This window comes from Alligator mississippiensis, chromosome 2, assembly GCF_030867095.1.
Source record: "Alligator mississippiensis isolate rAllMis1 chromosome 2, rAllMis1, whole genome shotgun sequence".
NCBI classification, from domain to species: Eukaryota; Metazoa; Chordata; order Crocodylia; family Alligatoridae; genus Alligator; species Alligator mississippiensis.
Genome location: NC_081825.1, coordinates 150,899,453 through 150,926,689, shown reverse-complemented (window position 1 = coordinate 150,926,689; position 27,237 = coordinate 150,899,453). Strand labels below are relative to the sequence as shown.

General features: G+C 44.7%; 1 protein-coding gene and 1 long non-coding RNA gene across 2 annotated transcripts in view; one reads left to right on the top strand and one right to left on the bottom strand.

Moving 5' to 3' along the window:
• The window catches only part of IBSP (integrin binding sialoprotein), a 37,304-nt gene extending 16,183 nt beyond the window's left edge, over positions 1-21,121 (bottom strand). Inside the window, exon 1 of the mRNA XM_059722288.1 lies at positions 20,388-21,121. The gene's annotated coding sequence lies outside the window, so the exon portion shown is untranslated. The remainder of the gene's footprint in view (positions 1-20,387) is intronic.
• Positions 12,121-24,111, top strand: LOC132248618 (uncharacterized). Its single transcript, XR_009459926.1, has 5 exons — positions 12,121-12,359; positions 20,181-20,329; positions 22,505-22,573; positions 23,332-23,400; positions 23,818-24,111. It is a non-coding gene; the product is annotated as an uncharacterized LOC132248618 (long non-coding RNA).
• Positions 24,112-27,237: the final 3,126 nt, after the last annotated feature.

Here is a 27,237-nt window from a genome sequence, read left to right as displayed (position 1 = left end):
TTACACCCCTATAAATCTGGTGCATATGAATTAGACACAACATGCATGGGCTAGATTCTCACTGTTTATAAACTGGAATCATCATGCTATGCTACACCTGAGGACCTGGCCCATTTCACCAGTACATAGAATGGGGGGGGGGGGGAGGGGGGGAGGGGGCACAAATCAGTGCTCTAATAACTTGCAGTTAACATTATAATCAAGAATACTACACAGTGGGCGGTTTTACACAAGATGCTTACTGCACAGTAGCCAAATAACATTGTGCAGTAGCGTGCCAGGCAAAACCTGTGCTAATACACTATTGCAGTGTTATTAGGCTACTGCATAGTTAGCACTTGAAAAAAACCATGCATTGGTACTACTGTGCATTAAATTAGTATTTGCTTATATAAGTACTAAACTTAATGAGCCGTAACTACGGTGCATTAATGAATGTGTAGATGTGTCCAGTGTGCATAAGGTTATTCATTTCAAAGGAACTCAACCTACTTTACAAAATATACAAAGACCTCACCCACTACCGACATTTGGTCACATCTGGGGTGAAACGTGGCAACTCTTTAAAGACACATAGCAAAGCTAAAAAACTGCTTAGGGCAGAATGTGAAAAATATTTTATGCAACCCAAACTACAAGGGCACACTAAATAGGCAGAGTTCAGTTACTCGGTAGGGATTTGGTCAGGATACCAGCCTTAACAACCCAACTGTTGCAGAAATGCCTTTGCATCTTTGACCACAAATGGTGAAGTCTTTCATTTTATGGCTCATCTGAAGATCTCACCTACTGCAGCTTTGTTCTTTAAGCAGGCTGGTGTTTGGGCTGAGCACTGACTCAGAGAGTAAATGGCCACCCACTGAATTATTATCACCACTTCCAAAAACCCTGTGTTTGTTGGTCATCTTTCATCAGAACACTGTCTGGCTAAACTTTGCACTCATGCCCCACTTTCATCAGGCAGAGGACATGCAAGCCTGAGGGCTAACCTTTCAATAAGCTGGGAAGAGTATGTAGTGCCTAGTAGCGATCTATTATAGCAGTCCATCTTGTTATCCAGATATGCTATGTGGGTTGAGTTATCTGGAAGATAGGGGGTGAGTTGGGTGTACTTAACACTAAAGAGTTAAATAGGAAGGAATAGAGTGGCTTTAGAGAGTCAAACCTGGTGGGTACAAATACTGACAGGAACCAAGAGGTTTCACTGAGCCATATGAGTGGATGAATACACCATAAAAGAGCGCACCATGTTTGGACTGGATAGCAATCAGTCACTTGCTAGTGATGCAGGAAGGTTAACTAGCAATGGAACTGAATCTTTTTGTGCAACAAATGAGATAAGTACAGTCAAACATCTGCACACAGGTGAGTGCTGAACATGTCAGAGGGAGGAAGGAACCACTGAACTATGGGATGAAATTAGAAGTGCAGCTAAAGTGGAGAGACTCTACAGACGAACTGATACTGCCTGATGCAAGGGAGTAAAGAGACTTTTTCTGGGCTCAGCACTGACTCAGAAAGTAAATGGCCACCCACTGAATTATCATTGCCATTTGCAAACACCCTGTGTTTGTTGGTGGTCTTTCATCAGAACACTGTCTGGCTCAACTTGAGAGTAAAGAGACTTTTTTTCTCCCCTCAGAAAGCCAGGTTATTGATGAACTGAGGCAGTGCTGGATATAGCTATTCTCTCAGATTTTCAGGGTCAAGGCTGATTTACATATCCTAGAAGCTGGGCCTTGAAATCTGACTGGTACACTGGAAATACCTGCAATGGCCACCTGACATGGAATGCATTATCTGATCCGCTTCTAGCTGTGCCAGGAACCAGTTACAGCAGAAAAGGAAAGTTTACATTCACCTAGTGAGTAATTAGGGCCATGCTCCTGGATCTTAAGTCAGGCAGGAGTTCCATTTACTTAAATAAATACACATTTTAGAAGCTGAATTGTTTGTTGTTGGAAGGCATCTAAGGGCCCATCAGTGACAAGCACTCCCCTTTCTGCCACCAAGTCTGGCACCTCATCCCTCCCTCTGCCACTCCATTGGGCCACATATCCTGCCTTCACTCTCTCTTCAGTCTGGGGCTTACTACTCCTTAACCCCTTTGTTTCCAAAACCATCACTTCTTCTTCAGGGGAAGGCCTCCCTAGTCCTCTAGATTCCAAGCCAGGGACCCCATTTTAGGCACCAAAGGACCAGCCTTTCTTCACTCTTACCACTTCCTTAGGCTGCTTTCTACTGATTATGCCTTCTCCACCTGCTCCTTCAACAGCTTCCCTCCATCTATCTATCACTCTAAGGCTCCTGGCATACATTCATTTAAAGACACAGTGGGATCTGACCCCCAATCCCAACACTCATGCTTCTGCCATGCTATGCTTATCTTCTGGTCCAGCTTTCATCCCTCCAGTCTCACCCTGGCCCTAAGGGGAGCTGCCACCACTTTTCCCTAGCCAGCATAGGCTGGGACCACCAGTGCTACTGACTGTCCTACTGTAGACCTGACTCCCTGTTTTGGTACAGTTAAAGTTAATATTGGAATACTGTTATGACCATGCACAGTAATGGTCAAGCTCAAAAACCTCCTAGAAGGAATGAGCTAATGAACTCTTGACCTACTTAGGGATGGTAAGCTAGCACAGACGTGTTCATGAAACTGGCAGGAAGGCAGAGAGAGAACTCCAAGGTAAACGTATGAGACAGTTTTGAGTGACAGGAATGTATCAAGGTGAAAATGAAGATGAGTGGTGATGCATATGATGGAAAGGCAGTGATCCAGGATGATTGGTTAAGTGAAGGTGGTTGTTGTCTTCTTCTCATGTCCCTATACCGCATTTGACCATTTTGTTACACATGCTTGTGCTTGTTTATTGTACTTTGCAAGATATTCCACTTGTACATGGGCCTTCAAGCAGCAGATGTTACATAGTCTGAGGCTCTGTGTCATATTCAGTGGTATAGCCCCACTTCTACATTAGTTCCTTGAAGTGTCCAACACCAGTGCGTAGATGGTGTGATGATGGTAAGCTAAGGTGGTGAGATGAGGAGAGAGACATAAGATGTAAAAGACAGGTGCCTGAGTGGAGTGATGGAAATGGTTTTGTGCTGGGTCTTTTGGTGTGTGTGGGGTTGACTTGTTCAACTCGTCCTCACCTTGGTTTCTGGTCTTCTTGTTGGCTTGTTGCTGAGATACCGAAGAGGAAAGCTCATGTTTCACTCATCCAGTTTGAAGCTGCCAGATGTCAAGAGGGCTCCATTGTGTGGGTGAGTGAGCGAGCAAGTTCTCATGCATCTGAGCTTGCTTGAGTGCATGCACTGAGATGCAGCTGCTACATTAGATCAAAGAAGTCTGATCTAGCGTGAGCTGTGGTGTGAGAGTGTGTGAGTGCCAGCACGAGCCTGCTCCTTTTCTATAAGCATCGTTCCAAGGTTAACAATCCCATTAGTTGCTTAGTAACATATTTACCATATTTCCTTGAATTGTCCTTGTTCACTCTAGACTGTGTTAGTATTTCATGTTTATTGATTTTTCATTTTTTTCATTGTTGTTTTTGTTTTATGTTGGCATCTTTAATTTCCTTATTGTTTTCTCTAATAAACTAGGAAAACCAAGTTGGGTACCCTAGCCAGCACTGCTTGGCATCTTGGATATCCTTACCCTTTTGTCCACCCCTTTCATGGCCTGAGAAAAGTGGGATCCAATCCCTTCCTAAATTTGCCCCTCAATACCACAGCCAGAGCAGAACAGCAGTAGACTAGGCATTAAGTGGCTAATCATAATTAAAGTGCACAGCCCAGGAAGTGGGCTAGGTGCTCAAGAATTTGACAGACTCTAGTATGAGGGGATTTGTTCCTTCAGGCCTTCAGAGCTTTAGTGAAACCAAAGAGCCACAGAACTCTGAGGGGCTCTTGGCCAACTTGGACAAGAAATGCCTGGTAAAGCCACAGAGCTATTGATCTGCTGGTACCTCTCTTCTCCATACCCCAACCTTGCCTCCCAGAGCTCAAAAGACATAATAAACCATAACAATAGTCCATGTAGCAGGATAGAGCTCTTTGCTGCATGCACCTCTAGCTCCTGCCATTGGGCAGAGCAGAGGAGTTGCACTCATTTTCTCCCTGGTCTCAGGATGCAAAGGTTGAGTTTGTCTCCGTGTAATAAAGGGGGAGCTGGTAGCAACACCTCTAGTTATGAGAGTTTCTCATAATAAGATTTTGTTTTTAGATGATCATACCTGTGCCATACTTAAACCATTTGGACTAAAATTCCCCAGCTTGCCTCAACATTTGAAAGTTTTGCTGGAAGTGGTCCCACCATTTCCAAGAATGAGATTAGGAGAAAACATTTTTGAGGGGAGTTGGGGGTGGAATCTTATAACCATTTCACTAAGCTGTTCTAACCCCTTCAGGCACTGTAGCAGAAACTTGAACTTTGGCAGAAGGAATGAGTAACCCTGGTGTCAGAGATGGGCCTTTCTGTGAAAACCCATCCAAATTTGGTCAAGTTATCAGCCTTTATTAAACAAAATGAGATTTTTTGAAAGACTGAATAAAAGCACAGACAAAACATTATCAAACCCAAGTGTTTAAACACCATGAGTCAAATCTTCAAAGAACATGAGCTTTTCTTAAAAAAGAAGAAAATGAAAATATCTTACATTTGGGATATTTGCCTTCTGGCACTGAAAAGTACCTATACACGTGCTCTGATGCATTTTAATTATACCATGTTGGAGCATTCATGCGTCCAAGCACACTTAATTAATTGAGTCTGTTGGAGCGTGCCATAGCATCACATGTATTAAGAGTCCCACGTTTCATAATGGCTGCAGGGCACTTTAACTGAAACTCGTCAAACAAACTTTAGATAAAGCACCCCCATGGCCATCTTGGAATGCAGAGATGCAACACAAACACAAATCTTGCAAGTTGTGCCTCATGATGAAATTGTGAGATTTAGTAACTGTGAGGGAGTCTGGAATTGAGAGGAACCAGTGGGATAGCAGGGACTGAGAAAAAGAGGAGTCAGAGGAAAGAATGTGGTTTGATGAGGACCACTGGGGTAGACTAGAAGGAGAGACCAGCTGTCAATAGAGATTAGGACAAGTACGTAAGACATGAGCTACATATTGAAGGATGACCATGAAAAATTATTGAATATCTGCTCATTCAGTCAGCACCACCCACCTTATGCACTGAATGAGGCAAGGGCTTGTGGAACATGAAGCATGACATCATGTCATTAAAGATGGTGTCACAAGACCTACATACAGGGGGATGAATTAATGTTGCCTGGGCAATCAATTCTGGCAAACTTTGTGTTCTTTTAATGTTATTTTTTGGTGTGTAATATAATATTTAGTTTAAGTTGTTTAACAGTCATTAGAAATCTTTCTGCTTTTGCTCTTTAATCTGAGAAACAGTCTATAATGAAGAGACAGGAAATATATTGGGGGAGTTTGATATTTACCTCCTTTCTAGTATCCAAAATAGAACAAAATCAAGTTACTATTCTTTTGGCGTTTTATTGTGCTAAAATTTGCCTTGCTTTTTTCTGAGGAGTTCCTATTGTTGCACATATCACATTCCTTTAACTTTGTATGGAGTTTTAGATCCGCTTTTCCAGATTTTTTAAATTTTGCCAATAAGGCCTGTTTGCTTAATCCTGATCTTATTACTTTGAGATGTACCAGCCTGAAATTAGATGCTGAAAGGAATTAACACAAGGACTGAATGACTTTGGTTCACAAGCTAAAGACTAAGCCTTTCAGTTCCTTTCCAAGGACAGCTTAGGAAAACTAAGAAAACTTCTAAGTAGTTTTAAATTTAACTCCATATGTTCTGGAAGTATTTAAAAAACCTTCAGAATGGACTATTTCAGGGTTTCCATCAATTCATCAATCAGGGATTAGAAGGGTTATACATATTTATTAATGAGTTAGAGGAATATTGGTTAATTTACAATTTTACTCTCCCTACTTATGTTTTTGACCAAATAGTAAAACACTAGGTAGAGATAGCTTTGCTGTGCTCATTCCCTTAGTTTAGGAGTAGAACAGAGGGGAAATTGGTACAAGGGCCATAATCTGTATTTGTTTAATTATCAAACAACACTGGATGCGTTTTAAAGTAAAATGCCTTTAAACCTTGTCGCCGTGCATGTTAATTACATTTCCCATGAAACTGGTTAAAAACATCTGCTGAAGCTGAGGAAAACTTTATTTCCGGTGCTTTGATACTTAGTGAAGACTGGCATGCTTAGACGAGACAACTGAAAGGATTCAGAAGAAGGTACACTACAAAATTAAATGGGAAGTATTCCAATATCCTTCCTAATAAACAGTTTATGGGCAAGTAACTGAACCCATTGCAAGAGAATAGGGAGCTGAAAACAACTAATAGAAGCATGGACGACTGGTGCCAACTTAGTTGGGGTGGGGCATATGACCCCCAGTAACCAGTCAGTGACCAGGGAGAGTCCCCCCCATGGCCAGTCTCACTGGCCAGGGGGCTACCCCTGCGGCCGATCTCACTGATGGGGGGTGGTCCCCTGTGGCCGACTGCAAAGCAGCCATGGCACTCTCCCACTCCCCAGCCAGTGCTCGCAGGGGAGGCACCAGCACTCCCGCCTGCCGCCCCCACCCCCCCCAACCAGTTGCCTAAGTGGCAAGTGCGGCTGGTCAGGGTGTGTACTGACACTCTCAGGGGTTGCACGTGCACCCCTGTGTACCCACTACATGTCGCCACTGAATTGAAGAAACCCTAGCCATATTCTGTGTAATGTCTTTTTGCAATCTAAGAACTGGTCAAGTAATAATTCTTATCATGAAAGATGGAACAGTTTCCATAGGTACTCAGTATGCTAATAGTTTATTCAATAAAAACTGACATATTGACGTTTCTACTATAAAGCAACCCTATTAAATGTAGTAACCGTGGCTGTAACTAAGAAGAAGAAAACTGAGGAAAAACAGACAGTAAGAAAAAACTGCAGCTGCCAATGGCTGGAATTAGCACAGCAAGAGAAAAGCAATTTAGGTTTTAAAATGAGGCAACTTCATTTTACATGGTTGATTTGGTCCATGAAGAAATGCAAATTCTGAGGCCTAGTCTCCTAATCCAGACATTGGCAACTCTCCAACTGACTTATTAAGATTATTGCCTATCCCAGGCCACAGGACTGCAAACCCAAGACATGTGCAAATCATGTGCCAAGCCCCAACAATTCGTGAAACTGGCTTAAAAACCCTAAAATAATCAATAAATAAAGTGTAAATTCCTTCTATGGGCTTGCTGAGATTTAAGCCACAAGGGTGCCTTTCAGTCATGTTTTCTAGCTTCTCCCTACAATCATGAAGGCTCAAAAGTCTTGAGGGTTTATAAAAAGAAGCTGAGATTCTCATCTCATCCATGCCTTTAGGAATTTGGGCTTAAAGAAACCTAGCAAATATTGCAAGACTGGCAATTGCATTCTGAACCTTAGAAATGCAGGGGCTCCTTTATCAGGCCTCTCATGAAGTTGGGCTACTTAGGGCCTGTACCACAGAGATGCTAACTCCCCATTTAAACTTCTATTTGAACTTCAGCTGCTCAATCTCTCGTAGTCAAACCCAAAGACCAGACCAGAGTCCAGTTTTGACCATCTGATTTCATATTAAAGGTATTAGTATCCAAAAAAAGGGAAGTGGGGCTTTATTTTTCATTAGTATACTTCACCATGTTGCCATGCATGCTCTTTAGAATTTACAATAGAATTTTCAAAAGAGCCAAGAGAAATTAGCTAGATGATCAGTTACCATTGTAATTCCATAGGAACGGAGCACTAACTTGCTTAAAATCCTTAGGAAATTCCATCTTTCTCTTTTCCTGAAATGTAATCATTCATTATTTTAAAAAGAACTTGTTTAGCTGTACTGATGTCCAAGATGATTCCCACCATGTACTTCAGTGTGTACAGCTGTTATTTCAAGTTTGCTGACAAGTTGACTGTCATGATAGTCCTAGAAGTTATACAAACTTTAGCCGTTCATCTTAATGAAATATGAGCTTCAAGGTCTAGTTGAGCTTTATTGGGCTGTTGCAATGAACTTTAATTACAAGGAAGAGCTGGGACTGGTTTGAGTTTTGATTGAAGCCTCAGGACAGAAAAACCCACAAAATCAAAAGTAGACCCTGTTATCCAATGCCAGCACAGCAGACTTAAGTAAAGAAAAAGTCAGGCATAACAGCTGCTTTTAGCCTTTTATACCACATTAGCTCAAAAGAGCTGTGGAATGAGAATGCACATTTTATTTCTATGGCTTCCCTATGGTAAAACCTTATGAACATCCAGAATCTCCCACCTCCTGGTAAGAACTGAATATTCTCAGGAACAAATTATTCTATTTCCTACATAATTAAACACTCAACATGGTGCTGCAAGACCACTCGCTTTCCATGCCAGCAGGGATGGCTTAATAGAACCAGTCTTCTACCATCTACTCTAACATGACATATCCACCTTTCTAGCTCTGACTGGGCAGCCTCCTTCCCATTTTACTTCAGCAGCCTCTCCATGCAGTCCCACTTCCTGGCCCTAATGCTTTCCTGTTCATCTTAAATGCAGCAATAAGATCAATAGAAGCTGCACAAAAAACATAATTCATTGCCTCCTCCTTTCTTTATCAAAACCTATCAATCAGCAGAAAAACCCATGCTCTCAGTTCAACAAATCACTTAAGAACATACTTGGTGTTAAGCACATCAGAGATGTTACTAGGAAATGTTGTGTCCTGTGCAGCAGTAGCAGGCCAATGGTGGTGGTGGTAGCCATTCTCAGGCTCCCTCTTGTAGCAAGAAACCTTTTTTTGCCTGCCCCCCACCTGCAATATGAAGCCCCTCCATATGGCAAAAAGCCCCTTTTGCAGTATTTGCCCCCTTTTGGGGATGCTTTCTCTTTTCTACCTTTTCTTCCTTCCTCCCTCTTCTTCTTTTATTATATTATTTTTATAGAATATAAGGTGTACTTGTAATAAAAAATATAGTTTGTAGATGCTTTTATGGGTATAAAATAGTATTCTGCATCAGTATGTCCCCCCCCCGCACCCCCATTGTATTTTGTCTGTTATATGTGCCATGGCATTTCACCCTTTTATGTTTTGTATTCTAAGCTTTTTAACTTTGTAACAAATGTACTTTAAGTTTAAAAGTAAGTTGTACCATGTAACAATGTTAGCAAGGGCAGGAATCAAACAGCAGCTTCTCTGTATGGAGTGGGTCCCTGAATGAACCTTGGCTGATTGTGTAACACAGTAGCTATACAGGATAACAGGCTAATGGGTGGCAATTAACACCTATTAAATCACAGACTAAGGAGAGGAAAGGATCAATACAGAGCCAGGAACTCCCTGAAACTTCACTGTTAAAGGTACAGAAGGCCTGGTTTGAATTAATTATAGCTGTGAATTAATCAAATTTCATCAACTGACTCCCAAGACTGCATGTACCTGCAGACATGACCCCTGGGGCTGACAGCTGCCATCCAGCAACCACCAAGGGGGACATCCCACAAGGTCAATGACCCCTGGATTGGGTAAACCTGAAAATTGGGGAGCCACCAAAGTCTGCCAGAGAGGGATAAAAGGTAGTGATGAATGACCCCCAATGGCGCCCTCTCTGGCCTGACCAGCACCCTGCCTGCCCAGCCAGAAGGACCAGCTGGCGACCCCCTTCTGAAGCAACATTGCACTGAAAGAAGCCTCAACTGGCCATTGACAGCAGACTCCAGCACTTGGGGATAGGTGTATCTTGAGATTGGTGCTTAGTGTTCATAGTTAGCTACTGTGTGTGTGTGTGCATGAATGTGTGTGTGTTTGAGGGGATCAGCTCTAAGGTTTATGATCTGACTTTTGCATCCATCTAATAAATTAGAATTTTATGATGAGCCTGTGAGTTGGTCCTTTGTAGCCAACACTCTAAGCACCTAGGGCTGGTGTTCTGCTTGCCCACCCCTAACTATGCTACTGAAGGAAAGACCTAAGGGCATTGTTGAACTAAAGCCAAAACTGAATGTTTTAAAGAACTGTTGAAGCATATGGGTGCGTCCTGGCAGGCCCAGCCATGTGTTATGTAGTACCACATATGTGCTTCTTAGAGGCATTTAGTATTTTGCCTAATAGGTAATATTAGCTAATATAAAGCTTGTAAGCTCGTAACCTGCAAATGCAACTTGTTTGTCATAAATTTAACCAAAATGATAAAACTAACTGTTTGTATTAATCGTGGAACTGACTGAGCCCCAAAGGCGAAGCTGTAGCTGCAAGATTAGCTGACCTAATGGTTTTTGCCCAGGGTTCAGCCTTGATGATAAAAACTGGATCCAACCATCTTGCACACCCAACACATTCCAGGAAAACATGTCCCAAGAAAGCATATTCAGAGAAACCTAAAGGGGTTGGGCTTAGTAATGTTAATTTCAAACCTAAAGATGCTGCATTGTAATTTGCTTACTGGATAAACCCAAGTCTGGATAGTAACCTTTTATGATAATTTTTAACACCTTTTAATCCTATAGGGTAACGGCTATAGGGCAAGATAGTGAGTGGCTCTAAAACCAACAGATTAGCATAAAACTAGGTATAAAAAGCATGTGCATCAGGTGACCAGCAGGAAGGAGGGAACAGAGCAGTCATTGCTGTTCCAGGCCCGGACTCTGGACTCCCAGTATGACTGAGGATCGGATCCTGATCAAGGGAACTTCCCCAGTAATCCCTCCGACAGCGTCGATCTGAGACGCCTGACTTCGCTGGAATTACTTGGCGTGCACCTGGCATCGAGGGACTATTGATAAGTTGCCAACCCATGTCTGTCTATCTGTTGTTTTAAACAGCCCAGTGGCTGATACCCTCACAGTGCCCAGTTGGCCTACAACAGAATTGATCCATCTATCTGTTGTTATTATCTGTTGTTACTATTTACTATTAGCTCTTTAATACTGCATTATCTGCTTATCACATTTATCTTTCTGTTAACTGTTGTGTGTGTAATCTACAATAAATTTGCCTTTGCTTCACTCCCAACTTTGCCTCCTCTATCCGAAACTGAACTGAACAGTGCAGTGGCTGTTACCCTCACAGTGCCCAGTTAGCCTGCGATAGAATTGATACACTCACAATGCCCAGCTAGTCTGTGACACACATACCACACAGCCAGGCGTTCTCCATGCTGCAAGGGCATGCAGCCTGTGCAGGCGCTGCTCCATGTTTTTTTCCATGGGTTTTTTTGACCTCTAGATATCCAGGGGTCAAGAAAATCTGTGGGGAAAAAATGCAAAGCAGCACATGCATGGGCAGCACATGCCACTGAAAAGCAGAGCTGGGTCACTTGGAGCCATGCTGTGACTGCCAGCCAGGTTCTGCCCAGCAGGATCACCATTGCTGAAGCACAGTGCTGGCCCCAGCCTCCCCTACTGCCCCCAGGGCAACTTACATGCCAAAGCGCACATGGCACAGGCATTCCCTGGGGACAAGTAGCTGTGGTGCAAGGTACACTGCTGCTACTTGTTCCTGAGGAACCAAATGTCTGCGCTCATCTGGATGCAGCCCATGTGTCTTCCTGCAAAAACATTTGCCAGACAATTGAGATCAAAGATTTGGTTCCATGTATATATGACTTTACAGCAGTTTAGGAGCACTCTGTGTGGGTAAGAACTGCTTAGTCTTAATGGTTCCCTGCTAGCTTATCTCAGAGGTCCATATGCAGCAAAGCTCTTAACCTCAAAATTAATTATGTGCACTTAACCTAAAAATTGACTGAATTACAGCCAGGAAACAGTAAATTATGAAAGGAGATAAATTTTGCATAGAATTAAAGAAGCCTGCTTTTTTAATATGGCAGGCTCTCTGGGCTTACAAGAACGCGAATACAATTGGTGGGGAAAAACCCAGCAAACAGAGATAAGCAAGGGAAGAGCCAGGAAAAGAGTCTGTTCCCCCTCTACTCCAAAGGGGGGGGGGCAGGAGCCGATTTAATTAGGAACTGCAGTTGCAGCCCCCATAATTGTTTCATTTTCAATCTGGGGGTGGAGCCGCAGAAGGGAATATAAGCTGCTGCATGCTAAGCACACAGTGGAGTCAGCAAGTGATGAATAAGAAGGAAGGGGTCCTGGGGCCAAGAAGAGCTGAGAGAGCTACCCAGTGGGTGTATCCAGCTGCCCAGAAGAGCCAGAAAGATTCTGCCGCTGGACAGAAGCAGTAGGTGGTGCAGGCATTGCTGCATGGAGGGTCCATGAGGGACTGGGACTTTGGGAGCTGCACCAAGGCAGCTCAGGTCTCCAACCCTGGCACAAGGCCAGGCTTGGGAGTCTGTGCTACTGCAGGGTGAGTCATTGTGGGGCATAAGGCCCAGGAGGAGGGGCCAGGCAGTCTGGGACCCATTCCCTGCAGTGGGTCCACAAGGGCCCCGGGAACAGAATGGTTCCTGAGTGCAGGGAACAGCATTCAGAGTCATGGCCCTGGGAATGCATGAGGCAACCCAGACCCACAACTCTCCCTGAGAAGGACTGAGCCACTGGGATGTGTAAGCACGTCACGCCACCCCCCTGAGGCCTGGAACCGAGCTCTCCCTTGAAGAAACATTAGTCAGGCCAGGCAGCTTATGAACACTGCCAAACCCAGTTCCTAGGGACACGTGGGTCAGTGGGGAAATGGGTCTCCCACCGGGGAGTGACACTCGGGGAAGGTAGTCTCAATAAAAATGCACAAGAAAGAGATCCCCCAGAGGAGGGGAACCATTAGAAAACTCTTGTGTATTATATTTTGGAGTGTTATTGATTGTTGGTAGGGCTGTGCGAAGCTTCTGTTCATGATTCGATTCGGAGAAGATTCAACCCTATTTGGAGGCCAAATCTCCAAATCTGAATCAAATTGCTAAAAGCTTAAAACTTTCCAAATCAATTTGGAGCCTCTGAATCAATTTGGAAAAGATTCAGAAAAGATTCAGAGATTTGGAGGTGGTCTTTCAGGGGAAACAGAAACTGAGAAGAGGGAGGGGGAGCAGGAGGGGAAGGACTGATATCTCTAGCTGGCTAATGAGTGTGATCTCTCCCTGAGTCCACTTCCAATCACAGTGTCTAGAGAAGGGAATAGAAACAGCATAAAAGCTGTCTGCAGGCTTTCTGTGCTTTTTGTGAGCTGTTTCTGCCTGAGTGATCAACAGTGCCTGAAAGGTACTGTACTAGCTTGGCTTCCTAGTCAGTCGCCTGCTCCTTTTTGTTCTTAGAAAGGATTGGATATGATATAGCTTAGTTTAGCTTATTATCTAGAATCCCTCTAGTTTACTTACCCTTATCCAATTCATTTCTTTCAAGTTATATTTGTTCTTGTCCTTTTTCCAAAACTTTTAAAAAAGAAAGCTCAGTGTTTTCTCTGGCAGTGTTATCCATCACTGTGCAGGGAAGCACACATTATACACACTCACACAAATAGATCAGAGAAGAAGAAGTCAGATATTCATAAAAGAAGAAGAGATTATATATAGTTATTAGTTATTAATATTATTATAGTTAGTTACATACAAACTAAAGACAAAACAGAAGAAGAAGTCAGATAGAGATTCAGACTGAGATTAACACACAACACAGAAGTCAGAATCGTAGAAAAAGAAGAAAGAGATATATTATTTTAGGTACACAACACAGAACAGTAAACAAACACAACACAGAAGAAGAAGTAGTCATGCATTCAGATTCATAGCACAGAATAAGACACCAAAATATATATTGTTATTAATAATCAATAATCATACTAAAGTCCACTACACACAACACAGAGTAAACAAAACACAATGCAGAAGAAGTCAGACACAGACACATTTTCTAGCACAAGAAAAATTAATATGAAGGGTCCTGGAAAGGCAGGTGCTAAGTCTTCTGGCAGGGGAGGGAGAGGGGCTAGAGAGGGTAGGGGGAGAGCTAGAGCTGCAAGTCCTGTCCCCCCTAGAGCTGCATCCTGTTCTCTAGCAGCCATGAGGCTTCTGCTGCCAGTGGAAGCAGTACCTGTCCCTGTACCTGCACCACCTCCCCTAAGTCCAGAAATAGGCACCAGCAGCACAATGACCATCTCCACCCCAATTTCATCTCCCAGCATGAGCCTCCCACTGCCAGAGGAGGAGCTGCACCTGGAACCAGGGGACCTGAGCACTCTGGCAAAAGAAATTCTGGGGACCGAGGGGGAATCTGAGTTTGTGCTCCACACCCCTCAAAGTTCCCATAGACGCAGGTCTCCTTCTCTGGAAAGCACCTTGGAGGAGGTTCAGGTTGAGGTTGTGGAGGCAAGTGGCTCAGCTGAGTCAGCTCCTCCTATTGTTGTGCCTCTGCCTCCTGAGGAGGGGGATAAGGCAAGATCCTCACCCTCAACCCAGAAGTGGGGGAGTCGTGTAATGTGGGATCATTTTGAGGTGGCAGATGATTCCAGGCTTGCTATCTGCCAGCACTGCTGAAGGCAGATCAGCCAGGGCAAGTAGGTGAAATACTTCACCAGCACAGTGATGCTGTTGCATCTCAGGAGGCAGCATCCCCTTGCCCTTCTTCCTCCTCAGCCTGGCACAAGTGTTAGCGTGCCAAAAGGGAAGTCCCCTGATCACTCCAAAGCCCCCAAAGCTCACTCCAAAGTCCCCCCATAACAGAGGCAGGCCACCCTGGAACAGTGAGGGAAACCAGCAGACAGAGGGGAGTGCATTGCAAGGGCAAGCGAGATGAGCCAGAGCATTGGGGAGATGCTTGCTCTGGATAACCAGCCCTGCTCCTTAGTTGAGTGGCCAGCATTCAGGTGGCTCATGGCGCTCATGGCCCCATCTTACCAAGTGCCCGCATGCACCACCTTTAGCAGGATGGTGGTGCCCTCCCTGTATGAGTCATGCAGGGAGTACTTGAGGGAGGAGCTGCGCAACACAGGGCAATAGGTAGCCTTGCACTTCACCTCCAACATCTGAAGCAGCCAGGGTGGCGATCACACCTACCTCTCTCCCTCACAAGGCACTGGTGTGACCAGTTAGGCCGTCGGTGGGCTCTTCTTCAAGCCGAGGTACTGGATGAGTCCCACACAGCAAGGGAAATCATGGTTGTACCTCATAGTCAGGGACACCTCGGAAGGGGACCAGGGATGCCCTGGAGGGGGACAGGGCTGCTGGTGATGGTGCCATCACTACCACCCATCTCATTTCAAAATGCAGGAAGGTGGTGGGCTACTTCCACCACAGCATCAAGGGGGACAAGATGCTGTGGGACAAACAGGTAAAGCTGAGCATTGCACAGGACAAAATCATGAAGGATGTGGAGACTCAGTGGAACTCCACGTACCTGATGCTGGAAAGGCTGGTGGAACAACAGAAGGCCATCCATGAGATGGCTTTGCTCAGGGAGATCAGGATCAGCAGACCCCTTAACAGAGCTCAGTGAGATACCACCTCCCAGATCTTGGTGGTCCTCAAGCCCTTCCTTGAGGCCACCGAGACTCTCAGTGCTGCCGATGCCCTCCTTAGCCAGGTGATCCCCAAGTGAGGGAACTTGAGCACCAAATGGAGAAGATCAAGGGGATCAATGTTCCTGGCTGAGGCAAGCCCCTATCACCAGATGCGCAGGTACTGGTGAGGCAGCTGAAGGAGGGCATCAGGAGAAAAACCCTTTGTTAAGCTGAGTAAGGACCTGCAGTTGGTGTGTCTGTATGCTGTTCCTGGATGGAAGGAATAGTAAGAAAGCCAAAGGCTGGCCTGGCATGCAATGCAGACAAGAAAGCCAGTCAATGAAAATAGAAATGGAGGCGGCAGGGAGTGATGGACAGGCTGGGGGGAGGGGGAGGGAGGGAGATGTAACAGCACATGTAAAAGTGCAGCGGTACCTAGGGAGTCAGATATTCAGTAGGTTGTAGTGTCAGAATTCCACTATATTGAGTCCATGAGTTTCTCTACCTAGGAGGCTGATGACCTAGGCCCGCCTATGAAAAGTGGTTTGAAATTGTTTCCTCTCAGGATCAGGCCTGAAAGACTGAAGGCAGAGTGTGTTTTTGTGAGGAATGTGCCCCCACAGGTAGTTGGGTATTGTTGGTTTTGATAGATTCTGGTGTGCAGTTTGTGGGGGTACTGGAAATTGTTGGCAGGTTTTGTGTTTTTAGCTGTAGGAAGTTGGCTTCAGTTGTGGTGATGAGGTTAGGTTGTTTGAATGTACAAACCACTTTTCAGAGCTGGGCCTATGAACTTCACTTCATCAGCCTCCTAGGTAGTAGGTACAGAAACTCATGGACTCAATATACACAGTGGAATTGTGACACACTACAACCTGTCGGACATCTGACTCCCCAGGTACCTCTGCACTTTTATTTGTGCTGCTACATCCCTTTTCCCCCACAACACCCCAGCCTGTCCCTCACCCCCTGACACCTCCATTTCCATTTTTACTGACTGGCTTTTTTGCCTGCATTGCATGCTAGGCCAGCCTCTGGCTTCCTTACTATTCCTTCCATCCAGGAACAGCACACAGACACACCAACTGCAGGTGCTTCCTCAGTCTGACAAAGGGTTTTTCAACCTAAAAGATTGCTAAGATATATTTCTATAACTATTCAGTTGGCCTACTAAAAGACACCAGATTGTCCTATCTGTTGTTATTTAAAGTGGTGGACTGGAATGAAGCTGTAGGGGAGAGGAGACCTCATTGGGGCACACTACCGTGTTGTGTAGAGGCCCCAGCACCAGTGAGGGTGCACCTTAACACACACACACACACACACACACACACACACACACACACAGAGTCAGACAGTGAGGGTGCACCTGAACACACAAGCTGGAGAAGAAGCTCCTGCAGGAGAGGAAAGAAGGGCTCTGTCACAGTTTGGCTACCTGAAAGGCTGCTGGTGTTACTGTGCTAGTGCTCACTAAGTTATTTTTTACCCGTTGTCATTTAAAGTGATGGACTGGACTGAGGCTGTAGGGGAGGAGAAGGCCTCATTGGGGCATGCTACTATGCCATGTAGATGCCCCAGAGCCAGTGAGGGCACAACTTAACACACACACAGTATCACCCACCCATGTCACGACTTGTGCCTGTCAGTAGCTAGAGGTGCAGGGTCCCAGAAGCCAGAACCACCTGCACCTATATCCATAAAAGCTGGCAGGCTTCTTGGCCTCAGCAGGGGCTAGCATACCTACAGTTTTCACCCTGCTACACCTTAACATACACACAATGTCACCCATGCCACGAGTTTTGCTTGTCAGCAGCTTGAGGTGCAGTTTCCCAGAAACCCCTGAACCTCTATCCTTGAAACTTGGTAGGCTTCATGGCCTCAGCAGGGGCTACCGTCCCTGCAGTTTTCATCCTGCTGTGGCTTAACACACACATGTGACATGAGTTCTGCTTTTCAGTAGCCTGAGGTGCAGTTTCCCAGAAACCCCTCCATCTATTTCCTTGATGCTTCGCAGGCTTCATGCCCTCAGAAGGGGCTACCGTCCCTGCAAGTTTCACCCAAATCAGCCAAAAAATGACAAAGTTATAGGTATTTAATTGATTCTCCATTATACTCTATGGCTGAATCTCCGAATCTCTCCGAATCGGAGCTGAATCTTCCAAAGCTGATTCGGCTGAATTGATTTGGAAGAGTGATCCAAATCTACAAATTAAATCGCTGGCCTCTGAATTGGCCAAATCTGAATCAAATACTTCCCTTTTCACACAGGCCTAATTGTTGAATACACACTGTGCATTTTGGAGGGTTTATTAACTGTTAACTGTATGCTTTATATTTTAGAGTGCCATTTATTATTATATTTATCTGTTTATATCATTTGGGACCATTATGCTTACCGTTTGTATTTGAGTGTGTACATAGTTATAGTTATATGTACTTGCAACCTGTAAATACTCACTTTAGTTCACTATATATATTTATATTACATTTTGTACCTGGTTAAGACATCGCTTTCTGTCCCTCCTCTATTGAGACATGATAGATAGGAAGAAACTGCGAGTGATTGCAGTTATCCTCCCCTCCCCCCCAACATGTGTGCCCTGCTGGCCTTCCCCTTCTACTAGTGGTGGGGGGGGCACTCATTTTGGGAAAACCCAGGTTACATAAAAATAGTTTAAAGAGATGCCTGGTGCTCAAATATAAGCCAACATTTCCCCAAAATTAGACATCTACAACTCAGCAATAACCCAGCAGAATATTTAAATATTAATGTGTCATTAATTTGCTGTATTAGGGCCAACATTTATATTTTGGAAAAGGGTGTGAAAGAAGACAATCAATAGTAGCAGCCTCTCTAATTACAACAAGCTTTCAAGGTGTCACATGTATACTTTAACACATAAAGTACAAATGGCCCAGCTATGATGGATGTAGCAGTAAACACTCTGAGTTTCAGAACCTAAATGTAGAGTTATTACAATAACTGATGAAGCCCTATGAACTAGCTGTATTCAGGCATTAGAAGCAGCAGTACTTGAATAATTTCAGAAGTAGAAGAAACCAATACATGATTGAAGGCAGAGTGCCTTTAAGTAGAAGGCAGGATGACAACACACCTTACAAACTAACTAAATCAGAGATACATGAGCTTTTGTGAGCCTAAGCTCATTTCATCAGATGATGTGGAAGGACACACACAGGGCAGCTTTCTTTCACAGCATCTAATAATGTAAGTTCAGGCTGATGAAAGCTAATGCATCTCTGATTTAGTTTAAGGTGCATCACTACCATGCCTTCTGCCTGACTAGACTAACATGGCTAACTACTTCTCTCTGCTCATTGACTAAGCAGGAACATTGTGCTGTAAAATAAGTGTAATTTTACCACGTTTTGAGAAAATATATGCAGCCCAACTAAAAGTAACACTTTGAACATAGGTTTCTGCTGTTCCCTGTCTTTGATGCACTATTTAGTTCTTTGAGGACTGAAATAATTGGCCAAACTGAACTCTTCAGGCTTAACATAAAGGAACTAACAAATTGCCCGTCATGAATGATGGGGCTGAAGGGGGGAAGGGATGGAGTGCTGCCACCCAGTGCCCCACAGTGCCGCCACTCCACTTCCGGCCCCTGTATACCACCCCCCACATCCGGCCCCATGTGCCCCCCCCCCTCCACGTCCATCCCTGTGGGCCCCTCCCACCCCCCACTGTTCCCAGTGCGGCCCTGTGCATACCCAACAACCTCTGCAGCTTCACCCCATGCTGCTGCTTCTCCACCTCCAAGGAGCAGGGCTGGGGGAGGAGCGAGGCCAGCAGCGCTGGACTCACCCTCCCACTCTGGTCCCTTAGTCCCCACTGTCATGGCAGTGCTCCTCCATGTGTAGCTGTCTGCGCAGAGCACTCTGATTGGTTGCCGAGACAGCAGAGGCAGTTTAGCTGGGGCAAGGAGGTGAAACACTTCACCAGCACAGTGGTGCTGCTGCATCTCAGGAGGCAGCATCCCCTTGCCCTTCTTCCTCCTCAGCCTGGCACCAGTGTAAGCGTGCCCAAAGGGAAGTCTCTTGCTCGCTCCAAAGCCCCCATTCCCCACAAAGCAGAGGCAGGCCACCCTGGAACAGTGGGGGAAACCAGCAGACAGAGGGGGGTGCATTGCAAGGGCAAGCGAGATCACCCAGAGCATTGGGGAGATGCTTGCTCTGGATAGCCAGCCCTTCTCCTTAGTTGAGTGGCCAGCATTCAGGTGGCTTATGGTGCTCATGGCCCCATCTTACCAAGTGCCTGCATGCACCACCTTTAGCAGGACAGTAGCTGAGACAACCAATCAGAGTGCGAATAAATCATTACGATCAGGCAGACAGACACACTAAGGCTTTTATTATATTAGAATTTCTGTGAAATGAAATAGTCTTTCATATGAAGGAGATAGAATTAGAAAATTGAATGGCCTTCTATAGCCTTCACTTCTCTGAAACATCCATGTTAAATAAATATCTATGAAATGGTTGGGGAAATTAACTTTTTCATACAATGTTTTGTTGTGAAAAAAGATTCAAAGATAGGGTGACAAGTAAAAAGATCCTTTTGAATACAAGGTTATGAACTTTGTGTTTGTACATATTTTATTTTGACAGAAGTTAATGGCAGTGTATGGAAGTGGGCAAAAGATGCATTGAATGATATTGTGCTCTGACACTATAAGTGCTAGAGATGGAGTAACAGAAATATCTCTGAACCCACAGATTATGCCAAACCACTCTGCTGCTGAGTCATCATTCCTGGAACCCAGACTATTTTTAGCTTCTGAGACACCCTCCTTCAAAACTACTACTGGTGCCCCTGCAACACACTGAATTCTAGTCAAAAGATGTACAACTGTAAGGAGAACTGGGTAAGTAGGGTAAAAATTAATATGCAAATATTTATGGAAATAACCATCAGTACAGTACCTTTCCTGCTTTCTTGCCATGCCTTGATGCAGTCTTTATATCACTTTAGAAGGCTGCCCCCAGAGTCCTGGAGTGAGCCCAATGGTTCCTCACATGGTCTAGCTCTACTTGCTTAGCCAGATCCCCAGTCCTAGTTGTGTCAATGAACCTTAAGTCCCCTAACTAAAAACATTATATGCTTCACTGGCACTAATTGTAGCCTCTGGTCTCCCACATAGCCACATCCATGCCTCATAGATTTTATTCTTGCAGCTGGCCTTTCCCCTGCTTCAGTTTCCTAGGCCCCTACCCTTGCCTGAGCTTCAGCTTACCAGGTTCTCTTGCCCCTTCTGCTCATGCAGGCCCTGGGCCCTTGCTGGGCTGTTCCCACCTGCAAAATTCAATGGGCCGCATCCTGGCATCAGCCCACCAGGCACCTTGACCCTAACTTGGATTCAACCCCCCTGGTCCTTGCAGGGCTCTTCCTCAGCCCATCAGATCCCTGGTTCCTGCAGGGCTCTATCTTGGCTTCAGTCCCAATGCAGAGAACCTCTCTAGCATTCCTCCACGGCCACCTCCTCCCCACTAAGCCACCCTTAATTTCACAGCAAGAGCAAAACAGAACACCAACCAGCCCTTAACTCAAACCTTAAACTCTATGGGGCTGCAAAACTCTATCCCAAATAAGCTGGCTCCCTTCCAGCTTTCAAGCTACCTTCCTAGGTCTGCAACTTTCCCCCCAGCAGACTTTCCTTTAGAAATCAAAGTCAGATTAGGCTCTATAGCTCCAGAGCTGGGTTTATCTGGCCATGGGTTCCACCCCTTCTGGTCACCTGTCTCTGATCCTCAGAAACAGGCTCAGGGGTTTCCACTCAACAGATTAACAAGCTTGTCCCCCGCTGTTGCTGCCTGTCTTGCAGCTCTACAGTCTTAATTACTTTGCTGCAGTTCAGCCTGTTGCCTAGTGTAGGACAGCTTGCTCCCAAGTGGGGTGGGTATAGGTTTGGGGGGGGGGCTGTGGATGTGTAGGTATATGGGGTGTGGGGAGGATGTGGGTGTGTGTAGGGGGGTTCTGTGGGGGGCTGGATAGATGTGGGGATGTGGGAGCATGTGGGTGTGTGTGTCGTTATGTGGGGTGTGGATGGTATGGAGTTTGTGGGGGGTTGTGTATGGAGAGGTGGGTGGCTGGGGTGTGTGGGGGTGTTGGTCTGCGTGTATGGCAGTGTGAGGGGGTGTGGGTACATGTGTATGGTGGGATGTGCTTGTGGAACTCACCCTATGAACATACACACCACAGTGCCTCCCTCACTACACACACATACACAATGTGCCTCCCTCACTACACACTCTCTCTCTTTCCTTCATTGCTCTCTCTGTCTCTCTCTTCCCCACCTCATTGCACGCACACACACACACACACACACACACACACACACACCCTCCCGCTCCTGGTCCCGGGGTATCAGCACAGCCCTGTGCTCCTGCAGTCTGAGGATGCAGCCAGGGGCTACTTGGTGCTGGAGCAGGTGTGCAGGGAAGCAGTGAAAGCTGGGGTAGGTAGAGGCTTCCAGTTGTAAGGGGGCAGGGGTGGGAGGGGGGTTGGGAGGGTGTGGCTGGTCAGGCCTTGCTCCTGAGTCCTGCCAGGTTCCCCTGGGTCATACTGCTCTTGGCTCTTGTCATCTTTGACATGCAGCCAGGAGCAGATAAATACTACTTTTCTAAACTTTTTAGGTGTCCCACAAGCCAGACAGAATGGCCTAGTGGGCCAGATGTGGCCCACGGGCCATATTTTACCCACTCCTGACTCAAATCCTTCAGTTCAAGGCAATATATTGCCTTATTGCTCAGATAATCCTTTAACTTCAGAGGCATTTGTCTCTACATGGACATGACACTCATGAAGGGATGATTAGTGACAGGAGATCTTTATAAGTAGGTAATGAGTCATGCAACCAAAATGCATGGACCATAAACAACTGCCACCTACTTATTGGTGGCATCTGTGGGATTCATAGTTAGTATCCTTAGCTCCAAGCTTAACAGCACAAGTTTCTACTGGTTATATCAGTTGTGGTTTGGCATAAAGTATTGTTACCCATAAAATAAACCAATTCATTAAATATTCTCTTCCATTTTAGGTACCTCTTATTTCTTGGCTTAGAGTGGATAGTCTGGAAATTCTAAATTCACTAATACTGAACAATCAGGTAATGGTCTCTAGTAACCTATGTCTCTAAAGGTCAACATCTTACTGTAGATACAGTATCAGGAAGAAAGACTGGGATTCACATCTGATATCCTGGTCTCAACAAACATATTTTATTAGCTGGTTACTGAAAGATATTATCTCACATTACCTTAATTATCCAAACAAAAAATACTTCACTTCACAAACCTACCTCAGGAAAAAAAGAATCACTATTAGTAGAGTTAGCAAAATGAAATGCAATGCATTCAATCCTTTCTCCAGGTTTCCCCACCACTTTATTTTTGGGGACAATAAAATACTGAAAATCGAGTTTCTGAATTCTGAACAACCATTCAGTGCAACCACATTTTTGCCCATTGGTCACAATTTGCAAACACTTGGCATTTTGCTTGCACAAATGTTTAGGGAATTACAGTTCTTATTATATTATTTGCATATGGACAAGAGTATTCATTTCTAGGCAAGAATTTTCCTTGTCATCTTCTATCCATGATCTATTCTCCTATTTAAAAAGATTGTCAACTAAACAAGAAGAAACAAAATCCTGTGATTTGTCACAAAAAAAACAAATTGTTATATTGCACAGTCTGTGGAAAAACTCTTAAGTGAATATCCACATTTCCAGGTGAATATTTATTAGAGGTGCACCAATATATTGGCCCCATATTGGATCGGTACCGATATAAGGAAAATTGACAGTATCGGTGTGGAAGTGCCTGTGCCTATCCTGTGACATGCATCTTAATGTGTCCACAGGACCTTTCACAGTGTCAGCTCTTTTGGAACTGGACAGCTTGCCTCTATAGTCTTACAACCGGAACTGGGGTAAGGACAACCACTCTCACCTGCCACAACTTGATCTTCTATGCTATATGGGAGGAGGTCTTATTCCTCGTGGGTGCTGTCCCTAGCCAGCCCTGGCATGGTCTTCTGGGGCTCCAACACCCCTACATCCCACCTTACGCCAACCTTTGAGATCTCCAAAAGATGTCATGAGCATACAGGCTATGCTTGCATATTGTGCCTTCTGAAGTAAATAACGTATATAAAACAAAACAATATGGAACTCAAAATATCACTCCGGGACTTAGTCCCTCTTTACAGTCCTCTAGCCAGTGTTGGACCGCCCTGGGCCTTGCCTTGCAAAAACCCCTTTGTATTTTAGGGTTCACCATAGTAACTGTCCCCTGTGAGCCGCTTTGGTCCACTGTTCACACAGTTCTTCTCTCTGTCCTTTTCTAGGTTCAGCGTCACTGGTCAAGTTCCAATCTTCCATCCCCGACAGCAGTCAGCTTTTTTTGACTGAAGTGGCCAATAATGTTGCTGATAAATGCCCCATGCATGTGCACAGCTGCAGCGCAGCATGCAGGCAGCCAGGAGCACAGCCCAGCAGCATGGAGAACAGCCGGATATGGCTGGTAAATCTATTATATGGGAAGAGGCATGGGGGGGTGCAGATTGAGGCCCCAGAGGTGAGGGAAGGAGTGGGGCTGGGACTGAACCATGAGTGGCTTGTCTGGGGTGCACAGGGGAGGGGGTGGCTTTCACTGCTGCACTCACCCCAGGAGGACATGGGAGGTATGTACCCCCAGATCTGCATGCAGGTGGGGTGCCGCTGTGGGCTGGGGCTAGGGGTAGTGCCAGGCTCTTTCTGGGAGGCGGGGGTTGGGCTGGGACTGCACTTAGGGTGGGCAGTGGCAGCAGTGGGAAGGGGGTATGGGGTGTTTATGATGAACTTTGGGGTGGCTGCAGCTCTTCCCATAGCCCCCCTCCCAGTGCCCCCACTGCCCACCCCGAGTGCAGCCCTGGCCCAACCCCACCAACCAGCAAGAGCCCATCACCGCCCTGGCCCCAGCCTGCAGTGGCAGCCTGCCCTTGCCCTGCTTACAGATTCAGGGGCAGATGCCCCCCAAGCCCTCCCAGGGTGCATGCAGCAGCGGGAGCTGCCATCCCCTCCCCGCATCCCCCTGGACAAGCCACTTATGACTCTGTCTCACTCTCAGCCCCAGCTCTGCAGCGCCTGCTGTTGCCCCAGGTCCAACCCACTCTCTCCTTCATTGTGGGAGCCTCAATCTGCACCCCCACACACCCTTCCCTCACTACAGATTTACCAGCCGGATGCTGATCTCCAAGCTGCCTGGCTGCATATCAGCAATCAGAACATTATCAGCCATTATGGCTCATTAAAAATTGGCCATTGGTATGGGTGCAAAAACTCTCTATTGATGCACCCCTAATATTTATAAATAATTTACCTATAAACTAAAATTAGAGTTGTTTTGTGATGAATTTACCAAAAAAAAAGAAAAAAAAAAGACCTTTTGAAATGAACTGTAGTATTATGAATGATTTCAGGTCTATGAAGAATTTTACTCATTAAATATGTTTATAGATGATCAACTTGATAATACTTTATCCACCATTTGTTAATGTACATCCTAAAAGCATCAGGTACAATTTTAATATGTGCAGGGTTGAGTTGTCTTTTTCCATTTAGGTAAAAAAAAAAAGTGTAGAGTTATCATAGAGCCCTGGTCCTTCAGTCCTACTGAGCAGGACCACAGGGCTGTGTTAGGGGGACACTAATAAAGAACAGAGATCTGTGGAGAAGGGGCAGATTACAACACACACAGAAGATAGCAGCACATGTCCCATTTCATTCAGCCTATGGCTTCCACTGATTTCACTGGGAGCTAAATTAGGCCAACACTGAATTAGTCTGAAATGTCTTCCCTCTTCCCCAGTATCACCTAGTAAACAGAACAACACAGATGCATCTAGGAGATCTCACCTTAGAAGAGATCTTGTGCTAACGAGAGGGAAATGTCATTGTCCCTCCTTCAAACTCACACAACGGAACCCTGTCTGATTCCTTAAGGTTAAGCCTAACAATAAAAAACCAAAACTGTGCAAATAACTGATTTTTCTGCTCATTAAACAAGATTAAAAAATAAGGCAAAAAACTGTTTAAGATTCAGTAAACCATTGGATTTTAGGTTTGGGAGACTTCTTTCATTTTTTAAGGCATATATTTAGCTTAATTTCAAAGGTGAACATTCCATCTACAAATATTGAAATGAACCATGTTGATTTTCTCAATTTTTCCCTCCATTTTCTTCAGTTTATTTGTATACTTTTGCAAATAGTTCCAGTTGATCGAAAACTGCATTTTTAAAATAAGTCTATAGAACTCATTATATCCAACTCTTATAGAAAACATAAGTTTATAACCAGAAGAAAAATCTATTACAAGAATAAGAAAGTGAAAAGGATATTTTAAAAATAATTTATGGGCATGCTCAGCGCCAGGAGATATAGTTACACTGTATTTTCCATTACTCTTTTCTCATATATAAATACATTGTCTTTTGCTGAATAAACATTTCAGTGAGAATGTTAGGGAGGAAGGTGGGGGGAAATGAACCATTTCTTTGCAGCCTTGTCATTCATATCACCCAAAAAAGGAACATGACACTTTGTGGGTTGCTGCTACATGAAACAAAATCTTAGCAAATCATTGCTTTTCAAAACCAGCCCTGTTACTTTTACAAGGACCAAAAAGGGGTCACTACACTCAGATGTTGGTGCTGCTTAGAGACCAGAGCAACACCCATTGGCACAAGGCTTTATTTAGCGGCATTCAGCCGCTCTGCGTGTCTCAATGATCAGTCCCAGAAGGTGGCTAAAAATTGCTGCCAGTGCTATAAATGGGCCAGTAAGTGCCTAGAATCCTTAGCTGTGGCAAAGATAAAATATGGGACATGTAACTGGCTAAGCTTCCAAAAGCTGAGCCTCAGGTGTCTCTTTTTAGCAATGCTTGACAGAATTATGTAGAATTTTAATTTTAATGATTACTTTTATGACACAATCCATAAAAATAGACATTTTTGTTCTACTGTTTCAAGGCTGTGGTTGTCATTTTGAAAGCCTTAATACATTCAACTTTATTATATTGTCTTGTTTCCACACCCTAGAGGTATTCTGAAAGGAAACCATAATTCCAAAAATAAGTCAAGAAAAACAATACAAAAAAGCACTCAAGAATGTCAGAGAGGGTGATGTGTTTATTACACTTTGCCTTTTGAATACGTATTACAGAACATTCCACCTTTTCCGTATGGTTTTTACATTCATTCTTTACATGGGTTTCTCGTTACCCATTCCTCATATTATTAGATTTATTGGGACAGGGTCTCAACCGTTGTATATTATCATCACTCCTTGGATTTTGAGGACCAGATATAACAATGTGGCCATTGGTCTCATATTGTGCATACTACAGGCCATGAATTTAAGACCAGGAATTCTTGCATTAAGCCCTGTAAGCTGGCAAGCAGTTACTCATTAAGTCCCCCAAAAAAGTGTTCCCTACCGTTCTGCATATACCACAGGTTCTCTGAGTCATTGAAGTACCAAAGATAATCACCCACAAGAATTCTTGCCTCTTGTGTATTTGCTGGGTCATCATGGCCACAATATCATTTCAGCACTACCAGTACATGAAATGATTTATTTTACAATAACCAAAGCAATGTTAAAGGCACTGCCAAGCTATGCCTATTTTGCAACTGAGAAGCCTCCTAATCTTGTCCCTTTCACTCTTTCTGTTCTGCCTACACATACTTAAATCAGAAGATCTTTGAGGCAGGGACAACCAGCCCA